Below are 6,328 nucleotides of genomic sequence, written 5' to 3'. Positions count from 1 at the left end.
TATTCTTTCTCACCCTTATACAGATCGGCCAAGATTGTGGCCAGTTAGGCTGGGGTATCCGGACCCTTCCGTCTGTAACGGGATGCGTCATCTTCTCCGTTGTAACACCATAACGGGGTTACTCTATATTGGAGAGGCTGAACACACCTCTTTATTGCAATGGCCATGTCCTCGATTATCGAGAGCTCGGTGTGGGCCAGCAACCTGACCTTGCTGACCAACCTCTTTATCTCCGCACTGTCTTCCTCCTAGGGACTTCGGGGATGCTAGTTGAGGCACTTCTTTAGAGGAGCACTGGAAAATTCAGGAAGGCCATGCCGAACTGGGTCCGGCAGTGGGACGTCGTCCATGTAGAACCTTTCCGAAGATCAGTACGTGTAGACCTCTTTGGGAGTTCCAATGAGGTATCCGGATGCGGCTATGCGCCATACTTCAGCGCCGCCCACTTCAAATATGGAACCTCCTAGATGGCAGGGGACGAGGCAAAAGAACTTCCTCCATAGTTCAAAATGGGCCTCAATGCCCAAGAACAGTTCGTAGAGGGCAACAAAGCCTGAGATGTGCAGAATCAAACCGGGGGTAAGGTTATGCAGTTGGATGCTGTAAAATTCCAATAAACCCCTGAGGAAGGGATGGATTGGAAATCCTAGGCACGATTGAGGCCAAACCCGCTCGAATGGAGACTAGATTTGCGAGGGGAAGATAGCCCTCCATCTGGAGTCGACTTAGCTGAAGATGAGGCATGAAGCAACTCTGCCAATCACCCTCCTAAGGGCCATGGGGGCACGAAGAGGAGCCTGGAGCGCTGGCCATGTTGGAAGATTTTTGTTCATAGCTAACCTTGGCGGTTTTTTCTCTGCGCGATTTGAGATGGCATTTGGGGATCTAAGTCTCCTTATATAGATGCCGTCCGAGCATGGTGAGGGGCTTATTTGCAAGAAATCATGGACCGTTTGTATTCATTCGGCGCGTGGAAATCGAGGCGACCACGGGAAGGAATGATAAAGGCGACGTATCAAGGTCAGATCCAGACTGTCATCAATCCGAAGTATGAATGAAAAACCCGCCTTGCAAAGCCGAAGACATAAGTCGGATACTACATCGTCATTGAAGGCAAGTTCAGGGGCTACTGAGGGAGTCCTGTATTAAGGGGTCCTAGGGCGTCCGGGCTATGTGACATGGGTCAGACTGATGGGCCATGAAGATACAAGGTAGAAGACCTTTCCCCGTTTCCGGATGAGACTCTCCTTTGTGTGGATGGCAAGATTGGCGTCCGGATGTGTAGTTTCCTTCTTCTGTAAACCGACTCTGTACAACCCTCGCCCCCTCCGGTGTCTATATAAACTGGAGGGTTTAATCTATAGAGGCTAGACATCTAGGGTTTAGCCATTACGATCTCAAGGTAGATCAACTCTTGTAATCCCTATATTCATCAAAGTCAATCAAGCAGGAAGTAGGGTATTACCTCCATTAAGAGGGACCGAACCTGCGTAAACATCGTGTCCCCTTTGTCTCCTATTACCTTTGATCCTCAGACGCACAATTCAGGACCCCCTACCCAAGATCGGCCGGTTTTGACGCCGACAGTTGGTATGAGTAAATATAGTGATGCAACAGCAAAGGAGTATGGACCATAACTACGGAATCTGACCTGAGAACAGTTGCTCTTCTACATTAAACGTGGAGTTTGGGTTCCCTGTGGTGGTCTTTGTGCTTTGGGCACTGCACTTGCTTTACAAACTGCTCGTGTGGGGGTACTCTGTGGTGGACATGGTGCTTTGTCAACTAGAAGTGGGTTACTATCCGCTGGGGTTGGGGTTAGATGGGTTGTAGCTAGTTCTCTGTCCAACGGTGTAAGTGTGCAATCTGGAAGAGTCTCGATTATGTGTGGTGGGGCTACTTTGTGGGCCAGTACAACCATGGTTCTATCTGTATCGACGGGTAGCACTGTCTTTATTGAATAACGGGTTTTTGCTCCCTTAGATACTGCCATCACCCCTTCCAATTCAAACGACTGATAAAAAAGAAAAGAAATTGCACGTACAGACATTGTATGATAGACAGATGTGGTAATTCACATATATATTGTCTAACCAAACAGGATAGCATGACACAATTTCACATATATGATGCCTAACTAAACAGGATAGCATGCCACAGTTTCAGATATATGATGGATAACTTAACAAGGTATAATGGCATCATTCAACATATGATGAGTATCTAAACAGGATGACATGAAAAACTATATGATGTCTTTCTAAAATAGGATGGAATGAAATAATTCACATACATGTTCTCTAAGTATACAGAATGGCATGAAATAATTGACAAAATTGATTCATATACTACTCAGCTGGCACTCGCATGTATGATCTCTAAACTAAGTAGATGGAATTCAATATTGTGCATATGATGTCAAAACAACGAAATGCAAGACACCATATGGATGATATGAGAAATATAAACATTGCAACTTAGAGCATACACCTCAGGTGGGATATAGGACTGGTCATCTGTCTATGAATCCTCCTCTAAGGAGCTCCTTGTAACCATCGAGATATATGCTTCAACAAGTACCATTGCCTGCTCTGAAGACCTTGCTTTCTCTCCTAATTTTTCCATAACTGGCTCAAATGGCTGATACACATGAAGAGTACGCTGGTACGTGTTGGTGCTATACAAACGGTTTTTAACCCCTTTCCGCGACGGCATTTGGAACCGCCACCTAGCGAGTGACGGTGATAGGGGGGTCCTTCCCGTATGACCCACAAACCACCGGGGATATGCCCAACTGGCCCACATGCTCGGCAAAATGAGGTCATGTGCGACCGGCAAGCGCTCAAATACGGAAATACGTATAGTAGAGCTAAAAATAGAATTATACAGGCGAAATTGTTTCCGGTCGCAAGTACATCCCACACAGTCAGTCCCCGCTAATTGTTCGCGTTCGTATGTACATCCCACACAGTCGCTCCAAGGAAAACCTTTCCGTTCATAGGTACATCACTCACAATTTTCCCCGTTAAATCGTGTGTGATAGTGTTGCCATTGCACACGATATTAACGATTTTACCGTTTGCATTATTGAATGCATCACACACAGTTTTTATGTTGTAAACGTTTGTGCAAGGTGGCCTAACACAAACAGTTTTCAAGAGAAGGTCGTGTGTGATTGTTCATTGATCCAACACAGTTTATTCCTAGAAACTGTGTGTGTTGCCTGAGGTCATCGCCCACGGTATTTTCTCAATAACTGTTTGCAATGGCAAAACCCAATTAGCCGTCTAATTCGCCATTAGCATGCTAATTCCCCTATTATTAATAATCCATTTATTAATCTAATTGACATTCATATTAAGCACATAATATATTTCATTTCCATATTAAGGAAGCAGGATTTCATAATTGAAATACATCAGAGTACAACATGATATAGCTTCAGCACTCAGCTACCCCATTACACAACAGCACTAGCACCAAGTTTCACATGCAACATGTAGAAACTTTCGAAATTAGCATCGTAGACGGTATGTAGACAGATGCATCTCATCTGGAAAACTGTTGGAGCGGAATGCAAATATTGAGCCTTCATTCATGTTGAAGGTCTTTGCAACTTAGGCCAGTGCCTGTAGATGATTGACCGTCCGTCCTTCGTCCACTTCAGGAACACTTCAATATTCAACCGTGGGTTTTTTATGAAAACCTTCCTCGCCTCCTGACCATAGAGGTGGTTTGAGAGGCAATCATTAGTGAACTGCTTTGGAAAGGCCTGAAAACAAGGATGTGCATAAATATCTTCTCTATATTGGAAATGGGGCATAGGAATAAAAAAGGCAAGGTATAATAGTTAGTACCATCTTCTAGTGAACTGGTGACTTCTTCATCATGCAGACAAAGATCTTATTGTAGTTGTCACAACCCTAGAATAATGTTTGTATTTAGTTGCATCAAGCATCCATGCATCATTTTAATTTCAAGGAAATTGAATTGAGGGAATTCCCAAAGCCTCAGAAATCTTTTAAAAATGAGCAAGTTAAAATTTTCTTCAAATGAGCCCAAGGAAATGTTCACTTTAATCCCTGAAAATATTGGCAAGAGGTAAAAATCCAAACCAATATTTTTAGAGCTTTAAGAGTAATTAATTTGGGCATTTTGAATTAAATCATAATGTATTTGAATTAGCTTTATTTCTATTATAAAAGAAATATATGTCCAATAATTTTGGAAATTATTGTGGGGATCTAGAGTAATATCTCTATTCCATACAATAATTTACAGAAGCAAATAAATTGGTTTAGTACTCCTACTAAATCAAAACAAACAGAACTAAATAAATAGAAAAACAGAAGGAAATAGGAAAGCAGAAGAGAGAGACAAGAACCTACCTGGGCCAACTTACCTGGCCCCCACTGTTCGGCCCAACCCACCACTATAGCCACCGCGCCGTCTTCCACCTCGCGCCAGTAGGCGAGGCGCGTGCCCGACGCGCGCGCACTGCCGTGCGGCCACCTCTTCTCTGCCTGGCTGCCCCCTTCTCCCCCTGGACACCTTGGATGTCAACACACACCCTCCGACCCCTCTCACTCTCCCTCGTGGCCCTCCTCTGCTGCCTCCCTCTCGCCCGGACCGAACGCGCCGTCGCCACCGTCCAAAGCCACCGCGGCCACAGCCACGTCCTCGCCTCTCCGAGCTATCCCCGAGGTCCGCCGCGAAGCCCTCTTCCTCATCGCCAAGTCACATCATGCCGGGAGCTCGGATGCGTCATCCCCGACCCCTTCTTCCTCCTACGGCCGCGGAGATCGCCGGCGACCCCACGCCATTCCCAGCCCATCCCCGAACTCCCCGAGAGCTTCACTACAACCTCGGTGAGCCCACGCCCTGATTCCCCCCCTCAATTTCCTCGTTTACATGCCGTAGCACCGCCTAGCGAGTACCCGAGGCCGCCGTCCGCCATTGCCGACGAGCTCGACGCTCTCGAGCTTCTCCACTCGAACGCGTTGCACCATCGTGCTCCTGGAGCACCGCAATTGCTACTCCGCTGCTCGTTTTGCTTGCCCGTTTGCTCTAACCCCGCGCCCGCGTCACCACCGCACTCCGGCCGCCGCCCGGCTCATCGCCGTCGCCATTACAGGCCGCCCCGGCGCACCACGCGGCCACCACCACTTGCGCCACACCGCCAGCTCTCCGTAGCCGCAAACCGCGCACGAAATGGTGCTCTATAGCACCGTCCCGAGCAATGCCGGCGAGCCACCACCGCGGGATCTGGTCGTCGACGGCTAACCGCCGTTCTGGATGGCGTGGCACTTAATTACGAGCTAATCACCTGGTTAACTAAAGCTGGTGCCAATGACGGATGGGCCCCACACCCTAATTAACCTCGAGTTTTATTTCATGTTTAGTTTAGACTAACCTAGCGGGACCCATGCGTCAGAGTTGACTTGCTGACGTGTCTGTTGACCGGACCCCACCTGTCAGCGAGCTAAACAGCCCTGTGTCAATGACGTGTGGACCCCACATGTCAGGTTTGACCTGGCCGACTCTGTTGACCCGCTGACGTCACTGTGACGCAGTGCTGACGCAGTTAATTATTTTCTGAATTTATTCTTATTCAGGAAATTCCAAAAAATGTCCTAAACTTCTAAAAGTCATATAAAATCAACCGTAGCTCAGAATGAAATAAGTTATATATGAAAAATTATCAGAAAAATCCAATCTATCCATCTGTACTGGTTTCATGCATGTTTAAAAAACTTAACCTTGCTGTTTAGATCAAAACATGATAATGCACTTTATAAGTACTTAGTTTGAATTTGAATTTGAACCTTTGGTTCAAATCAAATCAAACCCTTCTGTTCTTAGCTGCATTAGCTCAAATCACAGCATATTGACATGTCATGATCATGCATCATATTGTGCATTGCATTGATGGTGTTCCTTCTCTATTGCCGGTGGTCCACACGTGATCCGACGATGAGTCCGATGACACCCATGAAGAGTTATACTATCTTCAGAAGTGCCAGGCAAGCAAAACCTCCTTGTTCATTCCGATACAATCCCACTCTCTCGCCTCTGCTCTCTTTTACTGCATTAGGACAACAACGATCCAATTGTTATATGCTGCGGTAGTTGAACCCCTTTTCCTCCGCATGACCTGTCATTGCCACAGTAAATAGATGAAACCCACTAGCATGAGTAGGAGTTGTTTGAGCCCTGATGTGCCTACTCATTCATGCTTGTTTGTCATGCCTGCTACTGCTTAGAGTTGAGTCAGGTCTGATTCATCAGGGATGAATTGGAATGTGGTGAACATGTCCTACTGTGTGTG

The sequence above is a fragment of the Aegilops tauschii genome, chromosome 3 (assembly GCF_002575655.3).
Source record: "Aegilops tauschii subsp. strangulata cultivar AL8/78 chromosome 3, Aet v6.0, whole genome shotgun sequence".
NCBI lineage: Eukaryota > Viridiplantae > Streptophyta > Magnoliopsida > Poales > Poaceae > Aegilops > Aegilops tauschii.
The sequence above is the reverse complement of the archived record's forward strand: the minus strand, read 5'-3'. Positions refer to the sequence as shown.